The 13,686-nt window shown below is 39.4% G+C and overlaps 1 pseudogene; it reads left to right on the top strand.

Moving 5' to 3' along the window:
- The first annotated feature begins 13,384 nt into the window (after positions 1-13,384).
- LOC133240806 (U6 spliceosomal RNA) lies at positions 13,385-13,484 on the top strand (annotated as a pseudogene).
- The last annotated feature ends 202 nt before the right edge of the window (positions 13,485-13,686 follow it).

Raw genomic sequence — 13,686 nt, 5'->3', positions numbered from 1 at the left:
ACAAGGTTACTGTATGGTAATATTATGTCTATAAGTAATATTGACAATATTCCTTATGCTGGATATGACATTGTTGTGATTTGTAACTGTGTATCTCAATCTCTTTCCCATATTTTGCCCAGCCACTTCTCTCATCTGGCAACCATCAATTTTTTCTCTGTATCCGTGACTCTGTTTCTGTTCATTCATTTTATATTTTAGATTACACGTGTAGTGAAATTACATGGTATTTCTCTTTCTTTGTCTGACTGACTGCAGTTAGCAAACTACCTTCTGGATCTAGCCATGTAGTTGCAAGTGGTGCGATTCCATCCTTTTCTTATAGCTGAGTAATATTCTATTGCCAACTTCCATTGGATCATTGAAAAAGCAAGAGAATACCAGAAAAACATCCACTTCTGCTTTATTGACTACGCCAAAGCCTTTGACTGTGTGGATCACAATAAACTATGGAAAATTCTTAGAGATAGGAATACCAGACCACCTGACCTGCCTCCTGAGAAATCTGTATGCAGGTCAAGAAGTTAGAACTGGACATGGAACAACAGACTGTTTCTAAATAGGGAAAGGAGTACGTCAAGGCTGTATATTGTCACCCTGCTCATTTAACTTATATGCGGAGTACATCATGCGAAATTCAGGGCTGAATGAAGCACAAGCTGGAATCAAGTTTGCCAGGAGAAATATCAATAATCTCAGATAGGCAGATGACACCACCCTTACGGCAGAAAGAGCATCTTGATGAAAGTGAAAGAGGAGAGTGAAAAAGTTGGCTCAAAACTCAACATTCAGAAAACGAAGATCATGGTATCTGGTCCCATCACTTCATGGCAAATAGATGGGGAAATAATGGAAACAGTGAAAGACTTTATTTTGGGGGGCTCCACGATAACTGTAGATGGTAACTGCAGCCATGAAATTAAAAGACACTTGCTCCTTGGAAGAAAAGCTATAAAACAACCTAGACAGCATATTAAAAAGCAGACATTACTTTGCCAACAAAGGTCTGTCTAGTCAAGGCTATGGTTTTTCCAGCAGTCATGTATGGATGTGAGAGTTGGACCATAAAGAATGCTGAGCACCGAATAATTGATACTTTTGAACTGTGGTGTTGGAGAAGACTCTTGAGAGTCCCTTGGACTGCAAGGAGATCCAACCAGTCCATCCTAAATGAAATCTGTCCTGAATATTCATTGAAAGGACTGATGCTGAAGCTGAAACGCCAATACTTTGGCCACCTGATGTGAAGAACTGACTCATTGGAAAAGACCCTAATGCTGGGAAAGATTGAAGGCGGGAGGAGAAGGGAACAACAGATGAGATGGTTGGGTGGCATTACCAACTTGATGGACATGAGTTTGAGTAAGTTCCAGGAGTTGGTGATGAACAGGGAGGCCTGGCGTGCTGCAGTCCACGGGGTCGCAAAGAGTCGGACACGACTGAGTGACTGAACTGAACATTCTATTATGTATATATACCACATCTTCTTTATCCACTCATCAATGCATAGTTGTCTTTTCTTATAGTTCATTTAAATTAAAATTACTAAAACCAGCAGCTTGTTAACTTGGTAAAAAATACTCATATTGACGATAGCTCAAATGATAGCTCTGGGGAATTCCCTGGTGGTCCAGTAATTAGGACTCAGTGCTGTGGCCCAGGTTCAATCCCTGGTTGGGGAACTATGATTCCACAAGCTGTGTGGCACAGCCAAAAAACAACCAAAACTAATAATAGCTCTGCTACTTCCTAGCTATGTGAACTTGAGCAAGTCACTGAAGTTCTCTAAGCCCCAAATGCACACTCCATAAAAGGAGGGTGATAGTATCCATGTCAGAGTTTGAGACGTTATGAAATAATGCAAATAAAGTGCTTACCAGAGTACCTGAATATACTTTCAGTAATGTTAGCTCTTATAAGTACACTTTATATGTAAAGTATAAAGAAATTCCAAAAGTAAAATAGTAAAAGCAAGAGTTGATAAACCATGCCACCAGGCCAAATCTTACCTGCCACCTATCATCACGAGTAATTTTTATTGTAACACAGCCACATTCCTTCATTTATACATTGTCTTCAAGACTTTCACAGCAGCATTGAATAGCTGCAATAGACTGCATGGCCTGAAAAGTAAAATATTTACCATCTGGCCTTTTACATGGAGTTTGCCAACCCTCAAGTACAAGAAGAAATTTTATTGGCCCAAATAAAAATACCATTTGTAGACTTCCTTGGTGGTCTACTGGTTAAGAATCCATTTGCCAATGCAGGGGACACAAGTTTGATCCCTCCTCTGGGAGAATTCCACATGCCACAGGGCAACTGAGCTGGTGCCCCACAACTACTAAGCCTGCAAGCCCTCAAGCCCACACACCACCATGAGAAAGCAGCCTCCCCACAGCAACAAAGACACAGTGCAGCCAAAACTCACCTTTAAAAATAAATAAAATCAAAGTAGTGGCCAACTGAAACATAATTGCTTTTAAAAAATAACCTTTGAAATGTGGATGTGGCTATTTTCTAGTCAAAAATGAAAAGGAAATCACAAAAGCTATCAAACCCGTCCTCTCACATGATTTAGGGAGACACTAACAGCACTGACTCAAACTGACCTGAGGAGCAGAGATCAGCAAGATGTAGATAACCCAGAAAACACCCTGAACTACAAGCAACTGCAAACTTTCCCCAAGGCAATTGCAAGGGGAGAAGAAAAGTCTCTCCTTCATCCAGTGTAGGCCCCCGAAAACAACAGCAAAGAGATGAGGATAGTATGTAAACAAACCTGTCCTTAATAACCAGTTCTCTCCCCCAAAGATTGCCTACAGCATCTGAAAGAAACTAAAATTCACAACAAATTTCAATGTTTTTCTCAGATAACTCCTCATAATTGACAGGTAAATGCAATCTTCTGATTGAAGGCATTCATTTGTTGAATAAGTGAATGAATGAAGGGATGATGCTGTTAGCCTATTAGTTGTCTAAATCTAGCAAAACAAATTTTGAGATTTTTTTTCTTCCAGTTTTATTGAGATATAATTGACATATAACACTGTATAAATTTAAGGTGTACAGTATAATGATTTTATTTACATACATCATGAAATGATGACAACAATAAGTTTAGTGAACATCTATCATATCATGCAAAAAGGCAAAATGGTTGTCTGAGGAAGCCTTACAAATAGCTATGAAAAGAAGAAAAGTGAAAGGCAAAGGAGAAAAGGAAAGATATACTCATTTGAATGCAGCATTCCAAAAAACAGCAAGGAGAGATAAGAAAGCCTTCCTCAGTGATCAATGCAAAGAAATAGAGGAAACAATAGAATGAGAAAGACTAGAGATCTCTTCAAGAAAATTAGAGATACCAAGGGAATATTTCATGCAAAGATGGGCTCAATAAAGGACAGAAATGGTATAGATCTAACAGAAGCAGGAGATATTAAGAGGAGGTGGCAAGAATACACGGAAGAATTATACAAAAAAAGTTCTTCATGGCCCAGATAACCACGATGGTGTGATCACTCACCTAGAGCTAGACATCCTGGAATGCGAAGTCAAGTGGGCCTTAGGAAGCATCACTACGAACAAAGCTAGTGGAGGTGATGGAATTCGAGTTGAACTATTTCAAATCCTAAAAGATGATGCTGTTAATGTGCTGCACTCAATATGCTAGCAAATTTGGAAAACTCAGCAGTGGCCACAGGACAGTTTTCATTCCAATCCCAAAGAAAAGTAATGCCAAAGAATGCTCAAACTACAGCAAAATTGTACTCATCTCACACACTAGAAAAGTAATACTCAAAATTCTTCAAGCCAGGCTTCAACAATACATGAACCATGAACTTCCAGATGTTCAAGCTGAATTTAGAAAAGGCAGAGGAACCAGAGATCAAATTGCCAACATGCATGGATCATCGAAAAAGCAAGAGAGTTCCAGAAAAACATCTACTTCTGTTTTATTGACTTTGCCAAAGCCTTTGACTGTGTGAATCACAACAAACTGTGGAAAGTTCTTAAAGAGATAGGAACACCAGACCACCTGACCTGCCTCCTGAGAAATCTGTATGCAGGTCAAGAAGCAACAGTTAGAACTAGACATGGTACAATAGACTGGTTCCAAATCAGGAAAGGAGTACATCAAGGCTGTATGTTGTCACCCTGCTTATCTAACTTAAATGCAGAGGACATCATGAGAAATGCCAGGCTGAATGAAGCACAAGCTGGAGTCAAGATTGCCAGAAGAAATATCAATAACCTCATGCAGATGACACCATCCTTATGGCAGAAAGCAAAGAAGAACTAAAGAACCTCTTGATGAAAGAGGAGAGTGAAAAACTTGGCTTAAAACTCAACATTCAGAAAACTAAGATCATGGCATCCACTCCCATCACTTCATGGAAAATAGATGGGGAAACAGTGACAGATTTTATTTTGGGGGGCTCCAAAATCACTGCAGATGGTGACTGCAGCCATGAAATTTGGAAGAAAAGCTATGACCAACCTAGAAAGCGTATTAAAAAGCAGACATATTACTTTGCCAACAAAGGTCCGTCTGGTCAAAGCTATGGTTTTTCCAGTACTCATTTATGGATGTGCGAGTTGGACTATAAAGAAAGCTGAGCACCGAAGAACTGATGCTTTTGAACTGTGGTACTGGAGAAGAGTCTTGAGAGTCCCTTGGACTGCAAGGAGATCCAACCAGTCCATCTTAAAGGAAATCAGTCCTGAATATTCATTGGAAGGACTGATGTCGAAGCTCCAATACTTTGGCCACTTGATGTGAAGAACTGACTCATTTCAAAAGACCCTGATGCCTGGAAAGATTGAAAGTGGGAGAAGGGGACGACAAAGGATGAGATGGTTGGATGGCAATGAGTTTGAGTAAACTCTAGGAGTTGGTGATGGACAGGGAAGCCTGGAGTGCTGCAGTCCATGGAGTCGCAAAGAGTTGGACATGATTGAGCAACTGAACTGACTATCTCATGCAGATATAAAACAAAAGAAAGAAAGACTTTGTCCTTGTGATAAGAATACAGGATTTACTCTCAACAGCTTTCATATATCACAAACATCGGTGTTATTAATTCCACTGTTTTCTAATGCCTATTTAGGTTCTAACTAGCCAGAAGTTATGGGTATGTTGTCATTTGTCTAACAGTTAAAGCATTCAATACCCTGGGGTATTGCTTATTCCTTTCCCTGAACTGTTCTTTAAATCATATACTTTTATTTGATTTTCAGACTTCTGCCTGGTCTCTACCTAAATTGTTCTTTTTAAATTTAATCTTTATATTGGGATATAGTTGATTTATAATACTTTGTTAGTTTCAGATATACAGTGATGTGGTTCAGTTTTATATATATCCATGCTTTTTCAGACTCTGTTCCCATATAAATTATTATAGAATATTGAGTAGAGTTCCCTGTGCTATACAGTAGGTCCTTGTGGTTATCTGGTTATCTATTTTATTTTCTTTATTTTTTAATTTATGACCACACTTCTTGGCTTGCAGGATCTTAGTTTCCTGACCAGGGATTGTCCCAGGCCCTTGGCAGGGAGACTGCAGCATCCTAACCACTGTACCACCAGCAAATTCCCTGATCATCAATATTATATATAGTAGTGTGTATATATTTGTCCCTAACTCCTCCCCATTACCTTTTACCTCTGGTAACCAGAAGTTTATCTTCAAAGTCTGCGAGTCTGTTTCTGTTTTGTAATAAGTTCATTTATATCATCTTTTTAGATTCCACATATAACTGATACCATATGATATGTTTCTTTTCTGTCTGACTTATTAATAGCATGATAATCTCTAGATCTATCCATATTGCTGCAAATGGCATTATTTCATTCTTCTTTATGGGTGAATAATATTCCACTATTTATATGTAAATCTAGAAAGATTAAAAAGAAAATAACAAAGACTGTTGTAACAAAAAATATCTCACTATGTTTTTAGGCAAGGCCTCACTGGGGTCCCTGCTTGCAGCAGAGGGAAGGGAGAACAAACAACAGGTTCCTTTGCTTGCTCACTCAAAAACTCCCACTTTTTAGCAGCTCAGAATGTAGTCTTTCTCCCAACAAGTAGTTTTAGGCATGAGGAAAAGTAACATTGAAGTAACTCGATGGCTCGATAGGAAACTGACTCCAAATTCTATCATGTTGCCAGCACGTCTAAGGTTCTGGGCCTGTTGAGAGTTAGTTCAGAAAACTAATGTGGCTGCAGAACATTAGACTGGTCTAGGTCTTCCATTTAAAGAAAATATAGACTCCTCTAAAATTTAGTATGTATCCCATGGCAGATTTTGCAAAACTATCCCAGAATTCTGACCAGTTACCTAGGTAAGGGGGAACCCCTAGTACCCTTCAGTGACTCTACAGTAACAGGAATGAAAACAACAGCGGAGCAGCTCTGACAGTTGAAGCAGCCAAAACAGTATGAACGAACCCAGCATTGCCATGAGCCCCAATACAAACTGTGATAAAAATGTGGACTAAATAAGAGAGGAGGCTAGATTTTCTTCAAACATGGGAGATCTAGAGCAGCCACATTACTTTCCTAAACTCTTAACTCTCAACATCCACTCTGTACCTTGCCCAACACAGGCTAGGGCAGCAGTTTTTTTTTTTTTTGTTTGTTTTTTTAATTGAAGCATGGTTGGTTTACAATGTTGTATTAACTTATGCTGTATAGCAAAGTGACTCAGTTATATACATATGCATTTCTTCTTTATTGACTATGCCAAAGCCTTTGATTGTGTGGATCACAACAAACTGTGGAAAATTCTGAAAGAGATGGGAATATCAGACCACCTGATCTGCCTCTTGAAAATCTGTATGCAGGTCAGAAAACAACAGTTAGAACTGGACATGGAACAATAGACTGGTTCCAAATAGGAAAAGGAGTACATCAAGGCTGTGTATTGTCACCCTGCTTATTTAACTTATATGCAGAGTACATCATGAGAAATGCTGGGCTGGAAGAAGCACAAGCTGGAATCAAGATTGCTGGGAGAAATATCAATAACCTCAGATATGCAGATGACACCACGTTTATGGCAGAAAGTGAAGAACTAAAGAGCCTCTTGATGAAAGTGAAAGAGGAGAGTGAAAAAGTTGGCTTAAAGCTCAACATTCAGAAAACGAAGATCACGGCATCCGGTCCCATCACTTCATGGGAAATAGATGGGGAAACAGTGGAAACAGTGACAGATTTTATTTATTGGGGCTCCAAAATCACTGCAGATGGTGAGTGCAGCCATGAAATTAAAAGATGCTTACTCCTTGGAAGGAAAGTTATGAGCAACCTAGATAGCATATTCAAAAGCAGAGACATTACTTTGAAAACAAAGGTCTGTCTAGTCAAGGCTATGGTTTTTCCAGCAGTCATGTATGGATGTGAGAGTTGGACTATAAAGAAAGCTGAGCGCAGAAGAATTGATACTTTTTAACTGTGGTGTTGGAGAAGACTCTTGAGAGTCCCTTGGACTGCAAAGAGATCCAACTAGTCCATCCTAAATGAAACCAGTCCTGAATATTCATTGGAAGGACTGATGCTGAAGCTGAAACTCCAATACTTTGGCCACCTGATGTGAAGAACTGACTCATTTCAAAAGACCTTGTTGCTGGGAAAGATTGAGGGTGGGAGGAGAAGGGGATGACAGAGGATGAGGTGGTTGGATCGCATCACCGTCTCAATGGACATGAGTTTGAGTAAGCTCCAGGTATTGTGATGGACAGGGAGGCCTGGCGTGCTGCAGTCCATGGGGTCACAAAGAGTCAGACTGGACTGAGTGATTGAACTGAACTGAACATTATTTTTCATATTCTTTTCCATTATGAATTATCTCAAAAGATTGGATATATTCCCCTGTGCTATACAGTAAGAGCTTTCCTTTATCCATTCTAAATGTAATAGTTTGCATCTATGCACCCCAAACTTCTAGTCCATCCCTCCCTCTCCCCCACAACCCCCTTGGCAAGTACAAGTCTATTCTCTGTGAATCTATTTCTGTTTTGTAGATAGGTTTGCTTGTGGAAAAGACAGTAAAGTGTCTGCCTGCAATGTGGGATACCTGGGTTTGATCCCTGGCTTAGGAAGATCCCCTGGAGAAGGAAATGGCAACCCACTCCAGTAGTCTTGCCTGGAAAATTCCATGGACGGAGGAGCCTGATAGGATACAGTCCATGAGATCCCAAAGAGTCGGACACCACTGAGTGACTTCACTTCACTCACTAGCTTGTGCCATATATTCCAAATAAAAGTGACATGATATCATGTGGTGTTTGTCTTTCTCTGATTTATTTCACTTAGTATGAAAATCTCTAGTTGCATCCATGTTGCTGCAAATGACATTATTTCATTCTTTTATAGCTAAATAGTATTGCACTGTAGTGTACCACACATTCTTTATCCACTTATCTGTTGATGGACATTTAGGTTGCCTCTATGACTTGGCTTGGAGAAGGTGATGGCACCTCACTCCAGTACTCTTGCCTGGAAAATCCCATGGATGGAGGAGCCTGGTAGGCTGCAGTCCATGGGGTCGCTAAAAGTCGGACACGACTGAGCGACTTCACTTTCACTTTTCACTTTCATGCATTGGAGAAGGAAATGGCAACCCACTCCAGTGTTCTTGCCTGGAGAATCCCAGGGATGGGGGAGCCTGGTGGGCTGCCATCTCTGGGGTCACACAGAGTCGGACACGACTGAAGTGACTTAGCAGCAGTAGCAGCAGCATGTCTTGGCTATTGTGAACAGTACTGCTATGAACATAGGGGTACATGTATCTTATTGAATTATTGTTTTGTCTGATGTATGCCCAGGAGTGCAATTGTTGGATCGTATGGTAATTCTAGTTTCTGAGGAATCTTCATACTGTTTTCCATAGTGGCAACTTATGTTCCCACCAACAGTGTAGGAGGGTTCCCTTTCCTCCACATCTTCTCCAGCATTTGTTATTTGTAGACTTCTTAATGAGGGCTATTCTGACTGGTGTGTGTTGGTACTTAATTATAATTTTGATTTGCATTTCTCTAATGACTCGTGATTCTCTAATAATTAGTGATGTTGAGCATCTTTCCATACGCCTATGGCCAACTGTATGTCTTCTTTGAGAAATGTCTGTTTTGTCTTCTGCCCATTTTTTTTCCATTTGGTTGGTTGTTGTTGTGGAGTTGTATGAGCCATTTCTATATTTTGTAGATTAAGGATTACAGCAGTTCTGAAACTAGTGGCCAGGGAACCTCAGGCTGGGGCAAGAGAGCCCATGAAACTGTTACCATAATAATAAGAGATTGCTTTGTTCACTCATGCTCTCACAAATGTATAGTGGAATTTTCCAAAGGCTACATGACATGTTACATCACACCAGTTATGAGAATCAATTTGTTTCCTATTGTCAGACATTAAAGATGTTTGCAAAATTGTAAAATATGCCACTTTTTCTGGGAGACAATTTTTCATAAAATTGTTTAAATCTAAGGCCATCCCTGGTAATCAGGTTGTTAAGCCTCTGCACTTCCACTGCAGGAGGCCCGGGTTCAACATCTGGTCAATGGACTAAGATCCCGTGTACCTTAGAGTGCAGCCAAAAAAAATTTCAATGGGTTTATTATTAACACAAATTACTGAAATTTCCTTAAATTGAATTTCAAATAAACATAAAATATGCAACCTACATAAACAGTGAGCTTCCCTGGTGGCTCAACTGGTAAAGAGTCCTCTTGCAGTGCAGGAGACCCCAGTTCGATCCCTGAGTTGGGAAGATCCCCTGGAGGAGGGCATGGTAACTCACTCCAGTATTTTTGCCTGGAGAATCCTCATGGACAGAAGAGCCTGGCTGGTTGCCATCCATGAGGTCGCAAAGAGTCAGATATGCCTGAGCGACCAAGCACAGACGCACATGAATGATGGCTGTCTGGCATCCTCCATTTTCAGTGCAAAGAGAACTTGAGACCAAAAAGTTTGAGAATTAATTAATCATCCATACAAGCAACAAAGTCTGGGAGAGCAGCCGTCTCTTGGAAGCTCAGAAAGCAGTTTGTTGAACAGACTATATGAGTAAAAAGGTGGAGGCCACAAGCAGCCAGTGAAACTTTCTGCCAATAACTAAAGGCAAAGTCTTAAAATATGAAAAGTCACTATAGAGACGAATGGCAAAGGGGAAAGTGTGTGGATAGTTATGAGACTAAAGGCTGTTTTTTTATGATTTAATATTATTTTTAGCTGCGCTGGGTCTGCATTGCCACACATGCTTTCTCCAGTTGCAGTGAGCAGGGATTACTCCCGAGTTCTGGTGTGTAGGCTTCTCATTGCAGTAGCTTCTCCTGTTGCAGGGCCTGGGCACTAGGTGCGCAGGTTTCAGTAGTGGAGGTTCATGGGCTCTAGAGCGCTGGCTCAGGAGTTATGGCACATGGGTTTAGTTGTCCCCCACACGTGGGATCTTCCCAGACCAGGGATGAAACCTGTGTCTCCTGCATTGGCAGGTGGATTATTTACCATTGAACTACCACGGAAGCCCCTAAAGTCTAGTTTTAAGACCAGTTCTTGTTACACTTGAATTTTATCTTTAGATCAGGATGAATTCAGTTGAGAAGAGGAAAAGCTATCAGGATTTTAAGAAGCTGTGCCTTACAGGTTATGTTCTAGAGTGTGGCACAGAGAGTAGCCCACAGAAAGAGCTCATTATTTGTAAAGCGAATGAATGGTTATAAAGTGAAAGTGTAAGGTTGAATAAGATTGAGAACAAATTGGCTGTACCAAGAATGGCTTATAACAGGGGGACTTGTTCTAGAGTCAGTTCTCAAGAGGGATGAAGAAATGAGAGGAGCTGAGATGCAGACATCTCACATCCCCAGTACAACTCCCTCCCCTCTTTGCCTCCTCTTGATCCCCTTCACTTTCCTTGGAAAATCTGATTAAAGGGTGCTGTTAGCAATCATTCCTTCTCAAGCATCTTAGCATCCTAAACTCACTATGACCTAAACAGAAGTATTCATTCTAACCCCACATCTCCCTCGAAATGAGGGTCTCTTGCACACTTCAACTTAATATGGTTCTTGACTCCTTTCCCCCTCATGCCTTCTACATAATCCTCTAGCATGTCCTGTGATTCTACTTCCAAAGTACACTTTGAATTTATCCATTTCTTTCTATCCCTACTCGATCACTGAGAAGTTACTGCCTTAAAGTATGTGGTTGAGTAGTATGAGCAAATTTTTTTATGAGAGCTGTACTTTTCCTGGGATTTCTCCTTGACACACAGTTCTTGGTTGCTTTCTTGAATTGTCTTTCCTATTTTAAGTTTTTTCAAAGTCACAAAACAATAGTTAATGATTAAAGAAACAACTTGAAAGGATATTATAAGCCCCAATTGACTTTTCCCCCCAAAGATCACATCTCTCTGATGTGCAAAATGACTAAAAGGCTTCATTGTGTACTGACACTTACCTTATTAATGGATCTATTACACGTGCACTGGGCCATTTAAAAAAATATTGTTGCCCTAACATATTTGAGTTTTCTCTCTTCATGTCTTATGATTGGCAACTGATTGTAATAATCAAAAACAGACCTGCAATGGAGATAACTATGAAAAGTTTAGAAATACTACAATGACAACTTAGCTATAAAATGGATAATTTTATTTTGTAACTTTATTTTTTTACATGGTCACTTATTTATTTTTGATACAAAATTTTGTAACTTCAAACTTTTTATTTTGTATTGGGGTATAGCCAATTAACAATGTTGAGGTAGTTTCAGGTGAACAGCAAGGGACTAAGTTATAAATATACATGTATCCACAAAATGGATAATTTTAATCTTAACATCTATGTATCTATATATATTGTTGTTGTTTAGTCCCTAAGTCATATCTGACTCTGCATCCCCATGGACTGTAGCCTGCCAGGTTCCTCTGTCCATGGGATTTCCCATGCAAGAATATTGTTGTAGGTTGCATTTCCTTCTCCAAGGGATCTTCCCAACCAAGGGATCAAAACTGAGTCTCCTGCATTGACGGATGGCTTCTTTAACACTGAGCCACCAGAGAGGCCATCAATATATATATAGGTATAGCTATAACTATGACTTGGAAAATTATGTTTTTAGGTTAATCTTCCCTTATTATAGCTTGGACCTGGTTCAGTGGTTTGTCAGCAAATTACTTCATGCGCAGTTGTTGCTTTAGATTTTTCTCATATGATGTATAGCTCATATACAATATTTGCATCATGTACAACATGACATTTATATGCATTACAAAATGGTCAGCCTGGTAAGTCTAGTAACCATCTGTCACCATGCAAAGTTATTGCATGGCAATATTACATCTATAAAGAATATTATTGACTATACATTACATTCATTACAGATTATGCTATACATTACATCCCCATGACTTATAATTGTGAGTATGTACCTCCTGATCTCTTTCATCTGTTTTGCCCAACCTCTCACTTGCTCTCCTCATCTGGCAGCCCCATTTGTTCTCTGTATCCATGAGTTTGTTTTCTGTTTTGTTAGTTCATTTATTGTTTTTCAGATTCCACATGTAAGTGAAATCATGGGGTATTGTCTTTCTCTGTCTGATTTACTTCACAAAGCAGAGTATCTTTTGCATCCATTCATGTTGTTGCAAGTAGCAAGATTTCATACTTTTCTTACGGCCAAGTAATAGTGTACTGTGTATATATACCACATTTTCTTTATCCATTCATCCATCAATGGATGGTTGTCTTTTCTTATAGTCCATTTAAACTGAAATTAATAGAACTAGCAACTTATTAACTTGGTAAAATATACTCATATTGGCCTTGGTTCAAATAATAGTTCTGCCAGTGCCTACCTATATGACCTTGAGCACGTCACTGAAGCTCTCTAAGCCTCAGCTGAACATTCTGTAAAAGGGGGATGATAGTATCCATGTCAAAGTTTGAGATAATTATATGAAATAATGCATATAAAGTGCTTAGTAGCATATCTGGAATAGACTAGGTATTGCTCAGTAATGTTAGCTTTTATACGTATGTTTTTTACATAATGTATAAAGAAAATCTAAAAGTAAACCAGTAAAAGCAAGAGTTGGTAAACGATGCCTCCAGGCCAAAGCCAGCCTGCCACCTATTTTCACAAGTAAATTTTTTTGTAGCGCAGGCACATTCCTTCATTTATGTACTGTCTTCAGGTGCTTTCACAGCAGCACTGAATAGCTACAGTAGACCACTTGGCCTGAAAAGTCTAAAGTATTTACCATCTGGCCCTTGACAGTATTTGCCAGCCCTTAAGTACATGGAGAAGAAAACTAATTGGCTAAAAAAAAATAGCATTTGAAATATGCATGTGGCTATTTTCTATTCAAAAACAAAAATAAATGCTTGCTTTGGCAGCACATATACTAAAATTGGAATAATACAGAGATTATCATGGCCACTGCAAAAGGACAACACGCAAATCCTTGGAACGTTCCAAATTTTTATTACCTATGGCTGATTCATGTTGATGTATGGCCAAAACCATCACAATATGGTAATTATCCTCCAATTAAAAATAAAATTTTTTTAATTAAAAAAACCCCACAAAATCTATCAAGCTCTCCCCCGTCACACGATTTGGAGAAAAACTAACAGCACTGGCTCAAACTGATCTGAGGAGCAAAGTAGATAACCCGGACGAACAA

The sequence above is a fragment of the Bos javanicus genome, chromosome 28 (genome assembly GCF_032452875.1).
Source record: "Bos javanicus breed banteng chromosome 28, ARS-OSU_banteng_1.0, whole genome shotgun sequence".
Classification (NCBI taxonomy): domain Eukaryota; kingdom Metazoa; phylum Chordata; class Mammalia; order Artiodactyla; family Bovidae; genus Bos; species Bos javanicus.
Note: the sequence above shows the minus strand (reverse complement) of the source record. Positions and strands in the feature narration are given on the sequence as shown.